The 20,781-nt window shown below is 35.7% G+C and overlaps 1 pseudogene; it reads left to right on the top strand.

Moving 5' to 3' along the window:
- Nucleotides 1-17,237: 17,237 nt before the first annotated feature.
- LOC138330712 (small conductance calcium-activated potassium channel protein 2 pseudogene) lies at nt 17,238-19,268 on the top strand (annotated as a pseudogene).
- The last annotated feature ends 1,513 nt before the right edge of the window (nt 19,269-20,781 follow it).

Raw genomic sequence — 20,781 nt, 5'->3', positions numbered from 1 at the left:
CATTTAGATCGAACATGGTTCTCAACAATACAATAAGAGATAAAATCAAACAAGCGGTCATCAGCTATCATAATGAAAATTACTTATCAATTATAGCCCCAGAGGGGTGGTCGGGTTAATGCTATGGTGGACATGCATTTACAGGTAAGATGGTCATGTATGTCGGAAAGTGGATAGGTAGAAAATAAAAAGGTATACAACAATTATCTAGATTGCAGACCCTCTGGGTAAATTTCATTTGATAATTGGTTCACCTTTAATGACACATTTAGCAAACATGTCTTGTTTGATTTCCAACACCCCAGGTATTATATATATTGATATATATATATATACATGACTGTTTCGTAACTATCTCGATAGGTAATAAATTCTGTCATACATATATTATGATAATTAACATTAAAAATACTAAATCAAGCTTCTTGTCCACCTGAGGTCACTGCAAATATATGCAAGAGGCGTCATGACTGTGAAATCGACTCTTGACTAATTAGTTACAATTGTCAACTTTTAGAGTTCTGTAGCTTCACTGGAATTAAAGCAAAATAGTCCTGAAGGCACAGTTGTAGATACGAATTCATTTACAGACTGGTATGACGTGGAGTCAATGTTCAGTAGTATATAATAAAAATGTCTATGTTGGTGATGGTATAGGGAAGGGTGTGTATATATCATCTCACAAAAAAAAAAGTGAATCAAAACGTTCAGAGTCGTTTTCGCTCTCCCGCCATTGATAATTATGAATATGTATGGTATAAATCTACATCAGTTTGACTGGGTTTGTTAGGTTGAAGGTCCCATTACATGTGCCGTAGTTTTCATACCCATGAATCAAGATGAGCTTTTAATATGTTATTCATCATCAAAAGTTACCAACATTGTGGGTAATACAACTTACTTTCAATGCATAGTTTTTGTAATTTACACTTACAAATAAGAGCTGAAAATGATTTTTTGCAGTACTGCTAATCTACATCTATACTGAAGTGAAATGAGTACGTAAGGTCAGACGGGGTATAGTTAACCCGTACCCATTCCAACTCGTACCCACCAACCCGTACCCAAAATTGGCGAAGTCGTACCCAAAATATTTGGCGAGCTCGTACCCATGATTGGCTAACCCGTACCCATCAAGTTTTGTTGTTGTTTTTTTTTTATTTAATTACAGGTATTAATCTTCATTTCTTCTTTGTGTTTGATTCAATATATCACTGGCCTAAATAATGCATAATTGAGTCAACGTTGATATATTCCAATACCTGGTAAAATCAGAAAATATCTGGTAACATGCTATATACTTTTCAAGATTACAAATACACTACAATACATTAATCAGTAATGTTATATTTACATTCACATGTACTTTAGTATTTTTTACAAGATATAACATCTGTAATAATTTTGTGTAAAAGTACCCGTTGTGACTTCACACGGCAAATGTTCAATCATTTTAAAAGCTGATTTCCTTTTTGTTTAACTGTCTTGTAAAAAAAATCCAATGAAGCAAAATAGATCGTCGTTTTTAATCAAAGGAGGAAGTCAAATAAAAACCAATGCCTTATAAATCCTTGAATAAACGAAAACAGAAATTCAATAGAGAAACGATAAAGATTGAGAAAAAACGGGTTGCGTCAAATTGTTGCTGCCGTATAAATAATGTATTTTTTGTCAAGAAAACACAGAACGTTAATTTTTGTTATATCACAAATAAACCATATTTATAATCAAATATAACTAATGTATAGAATAAATCTTGGTTTAACAGCGCTGTTTATACATCGTTATTTTCTCTCTTTCCCTTCAAGGTTGCATTCGCATGTATAAATTAAAAACATATTTGAAATTCACTGGCGCATATTTCAACATGCGAGGTACTATGGAAATGTCACCCTGAGAGGATGATATATTAATTCAACATATATATCTCGTTTTTCTGTGCAACGATACAAAAACATTTGTTAGTACAACACAGTTGAGTTGACGTCTACTGGTGATTGACAAGGCGGCCTTCCTCATTGGTTTCTGAACCGACCTGTGACCAAGCTATTTGGAATTTCTTTGACATGTTTCTTAAATAAATGCATTTTGTATGATTTTTTAAATCATGGTTCACCAGAAAATCTACGACTAGAATTTGTGTTAGACTAAAGATAGATACGGCATACAATATATGCTACTACCAAGTACTGACAGCCCGATGTCTGAAAAGCTAAATACTGTACGAAAAAGAAATTTTCCGTTGTTATTCATAGAATAATTGGAGAAAGTTATTCATTAAATGTTCTTAGAAGTTGAAATCATTTTCAATTTTATTCCTTATGCCATCTGCATCCAATTATTGCGATGTTGTGTGTCATTATTTGGTTTTGTATTGATATGTACAGTAGCAGAATACACTTTATACCATCTTGTAACAGTTAAAAACACAATTTAGGCAATACTGAGCTATATATTACGATGTTTTTCATGCATTGACAAATTTTCTATTTCAATATTGTAATTTTCTCTAAATGTGCCATTCTCTCAAAAGGAATACAATTTGTTCAAAGAAAATTTCAGTTTATTTCTGGTGATGGTATCATCTTACTGTTACAATCTTCCTCAAGAAATGCCACCACACCTTTCTTAGGTTTGGTACCAACGCAATTCCTCTTTCGTGCACGTTCATATGAAATCGATTGTGTTCTATTTTTGTTTGACTGTAGACGCGTCCTCGAAATCCCAAGAGCGGGTGTAGAATATTTCAATAATTTGTGGTCTACAATTTCATTATACATTTTTATCGTGTTATTAGTAATCATAAAGTGATTTCTGCAGAAACATCAAAACATACTTAAGGCATAAAAACAACAATTTTACAATACATGATCGTAGTGTATCTAACGTTTATAAGGCCATTTGAATGATTTTCACATCTTAATTCACCAAACCTTATGAATTTCAACAGATTAACGAAAATAAAATTAACTCAAAGAGATAAATTAACTATAATATATGTCAAAATTGTAAATCAAACCAGCTTTATTTATTTATTTTATCAATCATCTACTTACGGAAGCCTGATAGGGTCACATTGAAAAAAAAATAATGTCGTTATAACGACTTAGTATGTCGGAATAACGACTTAGTTATGTCGTTATAACGACTTAGTATCTCGTAATAACGAGTTAGTATCTCGTAATAACGACTAAGCTATGTCGTGATAACGACTTAGCTATGTCGTAATAACGACTTACCTATGTCGTAATAACGACTTAGTATCTCGTAATAACAACTTAGTATCTCGTAATAACGACTTACCCATGTCGTTATAACGACTTAGTATCTCGTAATAACGACTTTCCCATGTCGTTATAACGACTTAGTATCTCGTAATAACGACTTACCCATGTCGTTATAACGACCTAGTATCTCGTAATAACGACTTTCCCATGTCGTTATAACGACTTAGTATCTCGTAATAACGACTTGGTATCTCGTTATAACGACTTACTATGTCGTAATAACGACTTAGTTATGTCGTTATAACGACTTTGTTTGTTGTAATAAAAATGACTTTTGCGAACTTTACGACATCCAAGAAAACCAGCCGGCTTGCGGTAGATGATGTACAACCGAGATGGCAACCGACTCGGAGAAGCGGGTATGTTTTAGCTCTAATCGGCAATTAAAGTGTACACGGAATGGTTTGGTATATAAGGCTTGATAAATGTGTCATTCGATAAAATTTAGAATAGAGAAACTACGAGTTTCATAGCGTGTACGGTATAAAAAAATGCGACTTTTCTCTAGAACACACCTGAAGCCCCAAGCCATTGACCCCGATTCGGGACCCCTGACCTGTGACGTCACGAGGACAACGGGACGTATTTTGCGGTGTCTGCCATCTAATATGAACTATCTGTTTGTAAATATCGATTTTGAAGACACAAATACTTGTGTACATGTCCGATACCTATTTGATATTATCCTCAATTACATATATGAGTTTGAAAAACGCTTGAAAATAGGAATTTATACCATGCATATATTGATGTACCTGTCTTAGATTAATGAACATCTCTGCGCGATTTCTGCATAATTGTATACAATAAAATGTACATAATAACCCACGTACGTTGTATATCTGTGGTGTTTGGAGCCACATATACATGAATATTATATCAAGGATTTTTATTATGTTATCCAAAACCCGACTCGGGTCGTTGAATGTCTACTGGTCAAACCAGCGTTTACAAATTTCTGACTTTTTCATAAAACCTACCCATACGATTAAGTTATGATTCTAAACAGATTTTTTTTGCATATATGTAAATGCATTCACTAATTGTGTTATATCTGAAATCGATCCATTTGTTTTTTTTTGACAAAATGCATTCAGCTTTAATATAATACAGTACATTCGACGACTTGTTGATATTTCGCTCAAGTTCATTCAATAGTGTTTTTAATTGAAAAATAAATCAGGCATGGTTGAGACAAGAAAAATGAGACTGAACATGTCTATGTCTAATCCAAGTAGTAGATATCAAGTACAGAACAAAATCAGAATTGTACTTCCGAATAGCGAATGTCGGGTTGGACACGCTGCGTTTATCTCTATGCCTGTGTGGCATTTTTATTTGTGACTGTTTTCAAGTGTGACCTATGGCGTATTGCGCATGCGCAAGGCAAAAATAATGGCATAGTTTAATACATGGATTGGCAAAGCTCTAGCAGACGAAATTGTGTATTACTACAACGTAAATATGGGAAATGTGGACATTTTAGTCAATATATGTAATTAATACATGGTGTTTACATAATGTAAGACTTATATTTCCTTATAAAATGTAAGTGAAAGCATATAAAACTTTAATACTATAGGCCAACTCTCATGTAAATAATAGAATGTGATAATGATACCACATCAGAGAGCCGTTTATGATACAAATTTGAGGACCATATTTGAAAATACCCAGAAGAAATATTGAAATAGTGTTTGATATGTATACACATATCCCATCTAAGTTATCTTAATAACAACAAACATTACAGTGTAAAAATATGTCTTTTGTGTGACCAATTTGTTAACAAATGTATATGCTTTGAAACTGTGACATAAAAAATTTGCCCTTCCATATTCAAGTGTCATCCTGACAATATACAGACTCCATCCGTTTTCAAATGTGACCTCCACAATATACAGACTCCTCCTGTTTTCAAGTCTGACCCTAGCAATGTATAGAATCCTCTCGTTTTCAAGAGTACCCCACAATATACAGACTCCTCTCATTTTCAAATGTGACCCTCACAATATACTGAATCCTCCCGTTTTTAAGTGTAATCTCCACAATTTCCAGACCTCCCGTTTTCAAATGTGACCCACACAATATACAGATTCCAACTGTTTTCAAATGCGACCCTTACGATTTCCAGCAACCCCCGTTTTCAAATGTGACTCTCACAATATACAGACTCCACCCGTTTTCAAATGTGACCTCCACAATATCCAAGACTCTTCCCGTAGTGTGACCCTCACAATATACAGACTCCTTCGGTTTTCAACTGTGACCTCCACATTGTACAGACTCCATCCGTTATGAAATTTGACCCTTACAATATATAGACACCTCCCATTTTCAAACGTGACCCTAACATTTTCAGACTCTATCCGTTTTCAAATGTGACCTCCACAATATCCAGACTCTTCCCGTTTTCAAGTGTGACCCTCACAATAAACAGACTCCTCCGTTTTCAAGTGTGACCTCCACAATATACAAACTCCACCCGTTTTCAAATGTGAACCTCATAATATGCAGACTCCTCCCGTTTTCAAGTGTGACCTCCACAATATACAGACTCCACCCGTATTCAAATGTTACCCTTACAATATACAGACTCTTTCCGTTTTCAAGTGCGACCTCCACAATATACAGACTCCAACCGTTTTCAAATGGGACCCTCACAATATCCAGACTACCTCCGTTTTCAAATGTGACCTCCACATTATCCAGACTCTTCCTGTTTTCAAGTGTGACCCTCGCAATATACAGACTCCCCCCGTTTTCAAGTGTGACCCTCACAATAAACAGAATCCATCCGTTATGAAATGTGACCCTAAAATTATATACATGAAGACTCCTCCCATTTGCAAATGTGACCTCCACAATATCCAGTCTCTTTTGTTTTCAGGTGTGACCCTCACAATATACAGACTCCTCAGATACAGATACAGAAAATATTTGATTTTTAATTGTTTATGCATGGCTCAAAACAGGGGCTCCCCACTTAATAAAAACATAGACCGTGGCCAGGCTGTTCTTCTCTGGTTTATTACCTAAGTGAGCTACACGATGTTTAAATGGAGTTTCTACAAAGTACGGGTCATGACACCTCCAAAGGAGATTGTGGATGAACACAGTTATGGGTACTGTTTACCACCACAAGTGTAGATTTTGTAATTTTGGCTTGGTTTTTGAGGTACCCATTAGAGCCGAGACGACATTTCGACCGGACAGGGAAATGTCTACCTAGCATATTTTTCGTAAATTTCCCGATTCATCAAGACATAACTTCGTCAATACTTGGCCAATTTTGTTCATCAAGCACTCACTGGAAAGATAAATTATTTCTCTTCAAGGTTAGATATCCGTCAATGTTGTATATTACCCATTTATTAAAATAATCACGGTTTTAAAAAAATAGGTCCGTTTTCCTCGACCGCCGAGTTCGTACCCTTGATACTATATTACATATATGTATACTATTGGTTAAAAATTTTCGTGCCAGGTCCCTGTGATCTCGCTGATATATCTTATTGTTGAACTGTTTAGCCTTAGGCACACAAGTATTTTACCAGATGTATGGAGACTGATAACGATTGGACGAACGTAAATTTCAAAACCACAGTAAATCAAAACCACTGAAATTATTTTCCAAATTATAAATGTTATTTATTATTTATCTATCGCCGGTGGAACACCTTCAATGGTAGTTGATAGTACTAGAGATCAGAGAAGTATGTTGGTAAGTAGTCCACAATATTAATTTCTGCAACGCAAAATATATGGCAAGGGTAAAATATATGGCAAGGGTCAGTTACTAGTATGATAAAAATAAGAAAAAATTATCAAAAAAATAGTTGTTTTGTAATTCGATAAAAAAATGGGGGGTTTTTGAAGTAGGATAAATTATGCACCCTCGACACTCCAGGGGTTACTCTCTCTCTCTCTCTCCCTCTCTCCCCCCCCCCCCCCCCCCCCTCTCTCTCTCTCTCGTTATATCCACCCTTAGACTATGACATTGCAAAACTGAAGGCTCTGTATGACAACAGAGAGAACAGGTATTTTGGTTGGTTGATGAATCACATAACATAGATCGAGGATGCCTCGTTTCATTGGGACATATCTTTTTTATTTAAAATTGACATCTGTTTAAAGGTAACTTTAATTGCTTTCTTGTCTTCATGCTTTACGAAATAAACGTTGGAGGTCAAATAAAAAAGCAAAGAAAGTGTACAAGCGAGGTATTTATCTGTTTAATACTGAATGATTTCTTCTCTTTTGGCTCGTTTCCTAAATGTTATCAGGTTTAAAATTACATTCGCGAAATAAAATAAAAATGGAGTGGTTAATAAAATGTTTATAAGAATTTATGTCGAAATTCTACAAAAGTAGTTTTTTGCTCAATAAAATTCTTTATTTCTATAAAAGAATGCTTTAAAAAAATCGTAACGAATTTTCAAGCACTATTGAGTTTAAATTATTGTTGGATTGAGTAAAATTACCCATTTTATTCAGCAAAGAATGGAATCAAACTACTGGAGTTATTTCAACCTTTAGTTTATGAACTTGGCTACATTTACCTTGGTGTCAATAAACAGATCTTAGTGCATGTTATCTATGTATATAATTCAATGTTGCTGGTATGATGCATTTTGAGTGGGGAAACAATGTTATCATAGGCTCAAAGAAATGACTAATACGTTTCAAAGTAGAACTATGAATATTTAAAGTTATTAACACGTAAATGTTTACATTTATACTGGTGCATATTATTGTATTAAAAAGCATTGCAAAACATTATTATCCCATATATATATTAATTTCACAGCTAAGAGTGTATTTGTACCGTATGAACACATATCGAAGATATTTTGAGTCGTTATAAAGTCAACCTTCCTTTTTTAGCTTTGCTTTTTTATCAGAACGGATGGGACTGCATTATTTGTCTTCAACATGACATACCACTGTATTGTTAACCTGTGCCTGAATGTAAGGATTATTCCCCCTATATCGAGGAGTGATATTTAGTCTGGTACGTCTTTGGAACGCTGTTAATGACACACTATTTTGTTTGCTTTGGGTTTAATATACATGTGAAATGCAGCAAAATCCAGTTTGTTGTTGTCGCATGTTACTTTGATATTTTGTTCGGTAAAATTGTTTATTAAAGGCCCGTTATGTTTCCGAAACAAAAAAACATTAAATACACGTATGGTATCAAACCATCTATAAAATGGTCAAAGGTGAACTTACGATGCCAAAAATGTAAGATTTCCTGTGTAAATTTATTTATGTATGTCAAATTAATATCTTATTCATCTATTTAAAATTGTTTACGAAGTAATAATAAGTGTGTATTAACGGTATTATAAAGCTGATAATTTTTGGGACTCTACATAAGTTATCGGACTCGTTTTAAAGTTTTTTTTTTGTTTTTGTTTTTTTACAAAGTTGTTTCGGTAAGGAATATATATTTAAAAACAAGAACAGGGAACAATGCATTCATTAAGATAATCTGTACAGTATTTCTATACCTTGACAGGTCATTGAACATATCACACTGTATCCATCGGTCTCACCTGGACCTGACATTTTGTGCTTCTTTTTCTCTAAACAGCTACATGGATCTTATCAGTCAGAAATCACAGTTTCTGTTTGACACCGCCTGTGGAGTGGGACGACTGGTTTGCCTGTATAATGTGACCGTGTGGTTTATGTGTGTTATGTGTCTCTGATAGCACACTTAAGCGAGATACCTCTATAAAAAACCCACTTTCCACTATTACAAAGAGACACAGCAAGAACATACTGCAATCTCTTACAGAACGCAGGCAACATAATCGCATACGCTTGAGGTCGTCCTAAAATTATCCTGTTAATAGGACGTTTGCATGTTTGATTAATTAACGAACTATTAACAGCCAGGGTCATGTAAGGACGGTCTCCTATGTATGCGCCATGTAGTGTTCATGATGCGTGATGCATGTTTTGGGTGACTGCGGTATATTCATTTTCTTGTATAATGGAACTCTTGCCCTTTTTATTGTGATATATCACCGAAGCATACCGCCGAAGATACCAAGCAACACACTCCAGTCGGTCGCATTATACTGACAACAGGTAAACCAGTCGTCCCACTCCATTAATCACCGTGTCCAACCGTACTTTGGAGATTGCGGTTGAAGTAACGCAGAGTTTGCGGTTATGAGCCGGAAAACGGAGGTAAGTCGGAAGAGAAAATGTCATATTTCTCATCAGGAAGCTTTTTTCAGAAATCTGAAGTGTGCACGGAGAACAGAGATGATATATCCAAAATCGGGAAGCGGTAACCTGTTTCTGTATGGCCCCAGTATTTCAAACACCTACGTACAGTGCATAATTTTTGCCACTTTTCGCCAATTGTCAAGTTCATGATCTCATGCTGCTTTACAAATCGAGTCTAGACCAATATCAACTGATTATATTATAATTTCGAACCCTTGTAAACAGCCTCTCAAAAGATTTTCTAAATCTAATACCGGATGATTGAGAGATACGATTTTGAAAATGTGTCGGTAAAAGTAACGTCATAATTGCGATTGACATAAAGTAGTTTTTCGTGGTTGCGGAAAATGTAAAGTAAAAAAGTAACGTCATTGATTGTTGCGGTTGGGATAAAGTAGGTTTTATGAGTGCGGATTGTCAGATGAGTCCTAAATGGACGAAATGATACCATCTGGTGCAGCTTATCCCCCTTTTCGACTTACTGCATCGATTACTAAATTATTTATAATTAGGTGCCAGTCAACTGTGTATCTTTTTTACATCGTTTTTTAGCAATGATTCAAGTGTTGTTAAGGTATGTTGACGTTGATTCAAATGTTTTGTTTTAAATTTTTATATTTATTTCATTGCAGAGACTATGGCGGATACATCTAAAGTAGGACCGGTACACCATGAAGATTTTCCTTCTTAGACACTAGTAAAATTATTGGCATTTTGGCGTCACTTTTTACTTCAATTCAATTTCAATTTTATTTTATTGCGCTTTTGTAATTACACAAGTAAAACGATGTATCGAGCATTAAAATCGGTTGATTATTTTTCGAAATATTGCCGAAAACAGATGTTCTGAGTTAAATGGGACAAACAGTAACAATCTTGACACATGTTCATAGGTTATAGATCATTCTGTTTCCCATTTATAAACTCTCCTGTTTCTCTAATTAGGTAGTTTGAGATTCGAGAAGGATTTTTTTATTTACTTTTATTTATTTACTGTGTTATCAATCGCCTGTAGCAGTAGGCGTCTCTGTAGCGGCTACTAGGGCCTACTCTTATTACGAAGACTACAGAGTAACACAATACACATCATGTATTTTTATAACGGGTACGGGTGTGTTTCGTGGGGTGAAAAATGCTTCATGATCTTCATGATAATTTTATATAATTTTCCTGTTTGTTGCTACACAGTTTTATAATAACAAATGAAGAGTTAAAGCTGACATACCATTCTTACATATACATACCATTGCTAATATTAAAACTGATCAATACGGAACGGAAACTTAATTGATTGTCTTAGTGATAATAACATTAAACGCAAATATCTCCGAAACACTCGGAGGTCATGGAAAATGGCAAATATCAGTCCGCCCATTATAGCTATTGAATGACCAAAAAACCGCAACCCCCATTTTTTACTTTATGCAACCGCAACCTCATCCTTCAAAAATTCAATTCAGTATTTCATGGAAATTTCTTGACACAAACAAATGTCATTCAGTCGGGGTGTTTTTAGAACATCAACACACAAATGGAAAGTGTTTATATAAAATAATATGGCTTAAAACATTATGAAATTTTGATTGGTTTACAAAAAAAAAATCCGATTTCGATTTTTGTCGTGGAGTGTTTGAACTCCACAAAAAACATCGACAATATGCGAAACATGCCTTGAATTCTTCAACGTGTGCTGCAATCCGTGAGCGACTCAGTTTTTTGATAGATTCTCTAGAATTTCGTTATTTGACATTAGGAAGCTTTTTTCAGAAATCTGAAGTGTGCACGGAGAACAGAGATGATATATCCAAAATCGGGAAGCGGTAACCTGTTTCTGTATGGCCCCAGTATTTCAAACACCTACGTACAGTGCATAATTTTTGCCACTTTTCGCCAATTGTCAAGTTCATGATCTCATGCTGCTTTACAAATCGAGTCTAGACCAATATCAACTGATTATATTATAATTTCGAACCCTTGTAAACAGCCTCTCAAAAGATTTTCTAAATCTAATACCGGATGATTGAGAGATACGATTTTGAAAATGTGTCGGTAAAAGTAACGTCATAATTGCGATTGACATAAAGTAGTTTTTCGTGGTTGCGGAAAATGTAAAGTAAAAAAGTAACGTCATTGATTGTTGCGGTTGGGATAAAGTAGGTTTTATGAGTGCGGATTGTCAGATGAGTCCTAAATGGACGAAATGATACCATCTGGTGCAGCTTATCCCCCTTTTCGACTTACTGCATCGATTACTAAATTATTTATAATTAGGTGCCAGTCAACTGTGTATCTTTTTTACATCGTTTTTTAGCAATGATTCAAGTGTTGTTAAGGTATGTTGACGTTGATTCAAATGTTTTGTTTTAAATTTTTATATTTATTTCATTGCAGAGACTATGGCGGATACATCTAAAGTAGGACCGGTACACCATGAAGATTTTCCTTCTTAGACACTAGTAAAATTATTGGCATTTTGGCGTCACTTTTTACTTCAATTCAATTTCAATTTTATTTTATTGCGCTTTTGTAATTACACAAGTAAAACGATGTATCGAGCATTAAAATCGGTTGATTATTTTTCGAAATATTGCCGAAAACAGATGTTCTGAGTTAAATGGGACAAACAGTAACAATCTTGACACATGTTCATAGGTTATAGATCATTCTGTTTCCCATTTATAAACTCTCCTGTTTCTCTAATTAGGTAGTTTGAGATTCGAGAAGGATTTTTTTATTTACTTTTATTTATTTACTGTGTTATCAATCGCCTGTAGCAGTAGGCGTCTCTGTAGCGGCTACTAGGGCCTACTCTTATTACGAAGACTACAGAGTAACACAATACACATCATGTATTTTTATAACGGGTACGGGTGTGTTTCGTGGGGTGAAAAATGCTTCATGATCTTCATGATAATTTTATATAATTTTCCTGTTTGTTGCTACACAGTTTTATAATAACAAATGAAGAGTTAAAGCTGACATACCATTCTTACATATACATACCATTGCTAATATTAAAACTGATCAATACGGAACGGAAACTTAATTGATTGTCTTAGTGATAATAACATTAAACGCAAATATCTCCGAAACACTCGGAGGTCATGGAAAATGGCAAATATCATCCGCCCATTATAGCTATTGAATGACCAAAAACCGCAACCCCCATTTTTTACTTTATGCAACCGCAACCTCATCCTTCAAAAATTCAATTCAGTATTTCATGGAAATTTCTTGACACAAACAAATGTCATTCAGTCGGGGTGTTTTTAGAACATCAACACACAAATGGAAAGTGTTTATATAAAATAATATGGCTTAAAACATTATGAAATTTTGATTGGTTTACAAAAAAATCCGATTTCGATTTTTGTCGTGGAGTGTTTGAACTCCACAAAAAACATCGACAATATGCGAAACATGCCTTGAATTCTTCAACGTGTGCTGCAATCCGTGAGCGACTCAGTTTTTTGATAGATTCTCTAGAATTTCGTTATTTGACAATTTCGTGGACCTACCCTCTCTATTTTCCATCACCTTCCGGTGATAACCGCAAACTCTGCGTTACTTCAACCGCAATCGCCAAAGTACGGTTGGACACGGTGATTAATGCTGAACACAAAGCAGAAGCAGAAACTACCACTTTTATAGACTTTGTCTTGGCAAGGAGACTTACCCCAGAGCCTACCTCGCAGGGGTAAGCGCTCAACAGTAGGCCAAAAGTGGAGCTGTGTCACGGGAGACGTTAGGGAGTTAGTTAGGAAAAAGAAAAAAGAAATCCTAAATTCAGCCGCCTTTTACGATCATTCAATTAGGTACAATTCTAAAGCCCTACTTGTCATTGGTTAATTTCTCCTGATATCATGTAATCCATGATCATGTAACAACAATTAATTCCTATCAATAACCAGTCTCGCGTAAGATAGTACATTTAGCACTAGCCAATTTGTATGATTTCGTAACCATCAGCAGAATTGCACCTGGATTTATTCTGTCTTTTATCGTTTGATCATTCATTTAACAATTTCGTTGAACGACATTCTACAACAATAGCCAAGTTCTCTTGTTTTTGCAACAGAGATACATATCATCTAATCTGGCCTCCCGGTCCTTTTTTTCTATTAACACCATTTTAGTTGCTAACCTTGACTGCTCTACATTCATTGACCAATTTCATTGGATCTCGTTTCAGCACACAATTTATTATTTCGTAACCGAGACAAACTTCGTCTGATCTCGGAATTATTGGTCCTCCCAATTCTCGCTTGATGCCGAATGACTGTTTTCTCTAATCACGTTTGCCTATTTCATGCATCTCGACTCATACGGTCGCTAATCTCGTCTGATCTCGATTTACCAGTTAATCTCGTCTGATCTCGCATCATTTGCCAAATATCATTAAAGAACAGGCTACATAAAACAAAGCTTCATAACCCTGCCATACCGCTGCTTTATTCCTAGTGATCCTGTAGTTCTACACAAACAAACCTTCATTATTAACATCTGATATCTTTGTCTCACCGGGACACACAAATTGAGGAATTATTTTTATATCTATTTGTTGTCATGATCCCTGAGGTTTTGTATGACGCTATCCGCGTTCTGCGGGCGCATGTGGAATCCTGAAAAATTTATGATCACTAAACCTCCGAGACCAGACCTCTGTAACCTGAACAGCCCTTGGCAGAATATGCCGAGTCAATCAGCTCATAGAAATAAGGCTTTCAATCGACTCGTAATTCTCAGCTCACCATTCCAGCAGCCTATTTAATCGTCGTTTTATAACAATATTGTAATAAAAAAAGAAATAACGAGAACATATTGGCTATATTCGAAAATCCGATGTGATGTTTAGAATTCCCCATTGAAACATTTTAATAATGGAGAAAATGAGTGGTTGGTCACATGTCGAAGGATGCATATAGCACATGAATATTGTATGATATGGGATGTAAATGTATTCTTTATACTCCAAAATATACACGGCTCAGCGACCTAGTCAAAAGCGTGTCAAATTAACAGTTGCGGAGGGGGAAAGTGTTTGATAAAGTCGATAAATTGATTTACTTGTAAACACATACAGTCGTAAGGGGAATACAATAGTTACTGAACCGGATTAATTAACTACAAATAGATTCGTTGGTAGATACTGTGTGTATTTGTATTCCAGTGTAGTCTGTACCCCCTGTTTAGCCATGCAGATTCATGCAAATGGATAAAGAATTAGAAATTAAACAATCTAAAAAATAAATTGCGATAATGTTTATAGGATAATCCATTCGACCGATGAAAACACAATACAGATGGGTAATGGGTGCGATCATGGTCATGCCAATGCTTTAATTAATGCTGATTTCTCAATTTAGATCAAACACTCAATCGACATTTGTAAGTGAACTATAGGAAATCCAACCTGTGGAAGCAGATTGAAAAAAAGAGAAAGTTTGAACGAAGAGCTCGAAATTCCCCGGAAGACAGATTTTTTTCAAGCAATGTCTACACTAATAACAAACATCAGTATAGATTTAGATGCTTAGATTTTGGATCACGTAAGACCTAGGAAGTATGTTATACACCATTTTCCACAGCTGTTGATGGCATTTTAAAAAACTACTTGATATTGAATTGAAGCTGTAAGTAATTTACTGTATATGAAGAAGACCGGACATTGACACGGCGCGTTTCGCTGAGGTAAATAAAACAACAAAGTAAGTTGCTTCACTGCAACCTTTGTACGCCGTCAACACATGATTCAAACTAAATGATGGGATAATATATAAAAATACGTTTGTTCTAAAATGACATTTGATTCCTCATTCAAAATTCCTATTTCCTTCTTTATGAGAACAATGTTACATATTGAGTACCTTTGTGTCAGATACCATTGTGGTGCTCCAACATCGGTAGCAGAACAAATTAACATAACTATATTTTAGATTGAAGCTTTTCACATCACTGTTTTCTGTTAAAAGTGGATTTTGCAGATGGAATCAAATTATTTTGATCATTGTGAAGTCAATGCTTCATATCTTACCTATATGAGCTATCGTAGCCATTCACTTATCCAAGACTTTTATTTACCATAGTTTCATACTGATGACCATTTGTAACCCGTATTTCACTTCATTTGTACATTAAATATCAAATTACCATAACGAAAACAACAATCCAAACGGCCGAAATAGTACAATCTAATTTTATTAAAAAATGTCTTCCCTGTGCATAACACCTTGATTAATATTCATTTTTTATTGTACAGATGAAAGGCAGAATACCTCAAGCGTCATAAGCTACATATTGACGGATTACAAAACAGTAGAAATCAGGGTGATTATAGAAGAGAGGATCAATAGAGCCGTATGTTCAGTGTTTCCGGTGACATATATATTAGTGTTAAATCTATATATGGATATTTCCAAACAATAGTTTGAACATCCGCCTACAACTAGTCGTAAACATTTGTATGGTGTCATTGCCCTGAGGTCGATATAGGGGTACATGATATATATATATGTGTATACGAGCCATATATTGTTATCAGATCGATAAGGAGAGAATAAAAAAACATGGCCAGATTAGGATTCAGTTCTGTCCGGATATAAGGTTATGTTATCCTCAAATGTCTATTTTCTGTTTTTGCATATTACAGAGCTAGCTCCACTGCGGATAAGTATCCATTATGACGTCATTATTTTGTGGGCGCAATTCACGTCGTTTTCTCGGAAAAGTATGACGTTACGCTCGCAAACACATGACGTCACAATAAATACCTACCCGCAAGTGCAGAAAACTCTGTAATATGCAAATACAGAATAGTGATGGGAAGAGCAAGATATTCATTTCTCTTGCAAGACAGACGTGATCAAACCATAATTATTTTACATGGTTTTACACTTGGTGCAATAGGTGGATACATGGACCGTCAAACAAAATCTTGTGTTAACCAGGTTTGACATACTTCAATGATAAAATAAATAAATTTCAAAGAGCGTTGTTGCTTGTTAAATTACTTAGAGTCTAATTCAGTTGGTTGTGTAAAAGTATGAAACCAACAATGAAGTTCCGCTATCACAAAAAAAGTTATATATATATATTGATAACCCCGAAAACACTGCACATACGGTTCTAAGACATGTTGCATGAACTTTGTGTCGCGCGACTGATAAAACGTAAAACACTTAAGTCAGAATGAGTAAGCAAAATGCAATTTGAATAATGCGCCTCGATGTGTTGTATATCCTGTAATCTTTTGCAAACAAGTTTTCATTTAGTACTTTAGATGATTCTGATATATGCAGTAAGTGTATGGAAGTCACAACCAGTCTTAAGTACAGTAATAATAATGATTGATGTTTATTCTAAAATAATCCTTGCTTGGCAATTATTGGTAGCTGGCATACATCATGTTGGTCATAAATACAGGTTTCTAGATACTTGGGGACTATTTATTGCTGATATAGATATGATTTTGGTGTTATTCGGTGAAGTAGTCCCTTGCGTTATGACCGTAAGACAGAACACTAATTTCCTCCCCCACGACCATGTCATTGCCTCTGTCACGGCAGTCCTGTTATCATACTATCGGAGACCTCTATGTAGCCATTAAATTTGCACCTAGTCAAAGTAATCACGTGGCCGCTATCGATTTTAGGTTTTCCATTGTATCAAGTCCCCTCTTCTACGACCGGTGTCACAGCAGTAATAGTTATGGATAAAATATGAAGTGTTCATCTCCAGAACATTGTCAATATAGTTCCTACTGAATATTCATCGTGCTAAGGCATTCAAGCATGCGCCCTGGTCGCTTCGTTTGCCACATTTGTAATCAGTCGAGATACAGCGTGAGACTCAAAGCATTGTGATCAGTGTGTTTATCTCTGTGACAGTGTACACTGACAACCCAGGAGGATGGACATGTGTTTGTGAAACTCTACTACCCACAGCGGTCAAAGTGTGAATGTGACTTTAAAGGAAAAGACATGGATAACACGTAACTAAGACAACAGCTAAAGTCGTGTTTTGTGTTTGAACGTGTTTCTTTGTTGCGTTTTGTTTATCTGTTTGTTTTTGTGCAAGTACAGATAAACAATGAGTTCAATCATAGAGAGCCCGGGAATCCCCCTTGTTGGAGTCGGGATGAACGGACGGCATTATCAAAAATACAAAACTCTTGGAGAGTCTACGGACAGTCAATCTGGAATGAGTCGTAAGAAGTGGGAAACTGTCGGAATTCGTCTAGCTCGGCGAAAACAATTATTCGCCAGTAGGCGAAGGGCGTCAGATGTATCTCTAGCTTTTGCGATCGTAGGAATTCTCATAATGGTCCTCGAAAACGAACTTACTGCGGCCGATATCATAAATCGGTCTGAAATGATGTCGTACTTTGTCAAAATGCTGATCACAGCTTCAACTGTAACCTTACTCATATTTCTAGGAATTTTTCATTGTTTAGATATTCAGTTGTTTGTTGTAAATAATAGCTGTGATGACTGGAAAATTGCAATGAATTCCCGTCGGGTTATTCAAATTATCGTTGAAATCATTGTCTGTATAGTTCATCCAATTCCTGGAAACTTTGACATTACCTGGCCTGCAACGGTAGCGGAAGGTCAGTCGCCGCGAGAGTTCACTGTGCCCCTTGATGTTATCCTCTCTTTGCCGATGTTTCTACGTTTGTATCTTGTGTGTCGCACTATAATGCTCCATAGCAAACTCTATCAGGATGCTTCATCTCAAAGTTTGGGAGCTTTAAACCGTATCCACTTCAACTTCCGGTTTATATTCAAATCTCTGATGGCGATACACTCTGATTATGTTCTCCTTGTTATGATGATGGCTTTACTGCTGGTTGCAAGCTGGACTCTCCGACTGTGTGAAATGCATGACCCAGAAAAACCATCTCATGCCGACTTTCTAAACTCGATGTGGCTCATTGCGATAACGTTTCTTTCGGTCGGCTATGGAGACATTGTCCCCAGCACGTACTGTGGTCGGCTGATCGCCGTAATGACGGGAATCATGGGAGCTGGCTTCACAGCTCTTGTCGTCGCCGTCTTAGCCCGGAAGTTAGAACTCTCCAGAGCTGAAAAGTGCGTTCACGATTTTGTTATTGATGTTGACCTAGATAAACGACTGAAACACGAGGCAGCTAATGTTCTCAAAGCCGGTTGGTTTATATACAAGCTAAAAAAGCAGAACCAGAAACATCCATTGTCTCTTGTATACCAAAGAAAACTTCTCGGAGCGATTTACGCAATTCGAGAAATCAAGGCCGCACAACGGCGACTAATGGATGCTTCCTTGACCATGGTGGAGTTGAATAAGGCACAAATAGAGACGTCACACTCTGTGGACATCATAAAACAAAAGCAAATCACACTCGACGAAAAAGTGGATAATCTAGAGACTAAAATCATTGCAATACACGACAAACTTAACGTCATTCACAAAGCTGTTAAGCATGGCGGTCGTGACGCTAGCTAGATTCACACGGGATCCATTCTGAGAATGATACTGATAGCTACACATCCCTAGAGGGATATTTTCTCGGCTAATCTAAGTGTCGTTCTGAAGATGCAAGTGGTTTGGTTCTATAAGCCATTAGTGCTAAAAGCGACGAGTTCTATTTGTCGAATCTTCACACAATGGTGTAGGCGTTTTATTTTACACTGCTGCTGGATTTTTTTGATCGCACTTGATGTTTAAGAGAGATTATTATATTAGCGGAGAAATTCAGACATATTTCGTTATTTATGAAAGGAGGCTTTACTGGCAATGTTATTTGATTATGTTAAGCTATTATCATCAAAGGCCTAAGCTCAACTTTATATTACCTCGACGGATCTGTTGATGTGTGTTGATACAGCACCTTAACTGTGATGATATTGTGCTCTTGTAAATTGATGAAAGGTGATTATTGTATTCAGTCTCGAGTGGGAATTATTGGGTTTATTTCGTATGTATCAATATGTCTTTTTCTAGCTAGCTAACCTCACTATCGGGATTATGAACTGTCTGGCACATGAAAGGAGCTGTCATAGAATTTTTTGCAATTGAGTTAAGGATTCCAAATAGTGGCATTTGTTTCTGACCCGTTGACATAACACAATGCATGTACATATTAAGTGTTTATCTTAATGACACAGTTCTTTAAATTAAACAAAAAAAATTTAATCAAAATTGTCTCCACTAATCGGTTAAGTGTGCTTTTTAGAAGCAAATATATACAAAATGTATTTGAAACAACCATTCATCGATTGAGTACAATGTCATTATATGGTTATCGCTAAACCTAGTTACTTTAGGTTTACTATTGATACCTTCTACAATCGCCCTCTTCTATCTATGGGTATCTATGTGTCCAAATTTATCCGCATATTTGTCATTTTTCGTCATTGGACTTTGCTGCCAAACGATAAAAGGTGTACGTATTGTCACAAAAGGCAATATCGAATACCAATAATGTAAGTTGATGTTTGAACACATTTTCAGCTTAGCTATCCGGAAAATGTGTTCGGTACAGTACATTTATCTAAAACCCTTCATACTACCTTAATCTAAACCTTTCGTGTATGTTGTCTAGAACAATCCAGCTTAAAACCTATTTTACCTACATGTAGTATAAAGTATGAAATGTAAGTTTCGCGGAAATATCTATTGTTTCTAATGTACAATAAATATAAAAAAAATGATTTTATATATTATTGAAAGTACAGTGACATTAGCTAACAACAAACATTACTGTCCGCGAAATTATTCTAAAGTTCCATATCATGAAACAAAGTACACTCGATTATTTCATGTTATACAGTATCCATGATCCATATACAATGTATTCTTAAAATGATTTTAGCATCAGCCTTACTATGTCGATCACCATATACTGGGATTATAATCCGATAATGTATAGTGGTTTTATTCTGTTTTACCTAATCCAGATGTTTCCCAGAATTTTTAGGCGAGTGAAAGTGGTACTGTAGACGTGGACATTTAAACCATTGGGGTCGGTGGGGAGGTCGGGGGATACAATAATTACGCGAAGGCGCGATACCATGTTGCTTTAATAACGAATGCATATTTATTGCGAAAATATTTACAAGTGCCAACTGCGAAAATTAAACTCCCGCGAAAATATTCACGTCTACAGTATATGTGCATATGACTCAGTTAGGAATCGGATTAATTTGCCTATATAATGATGCATACCAATATTAATATTGGTGTACGAAGGAATGTTTTCTTCCATGAA

Source organism: Argopecten irradians, chromosome 1 (genome assembly GCF_041381155.1).
Source record: "Argopecten irradians isolate NY chromosome 1, Ai_NY, whole genome shotgun sequence".
NCBI classification, from domain to species: domain Eukaryota; kingdom Metazoa; phylum Mollusca; class Bivalvia; order Pectinida; family Pectinidae; genus Argopecten; species Argopecten irradians.
The sequence above is the reverse complement of the archived record's forward strand: the minus strand, read 5'-3'. Positions and strand labels throughout refer to the sequence as shown.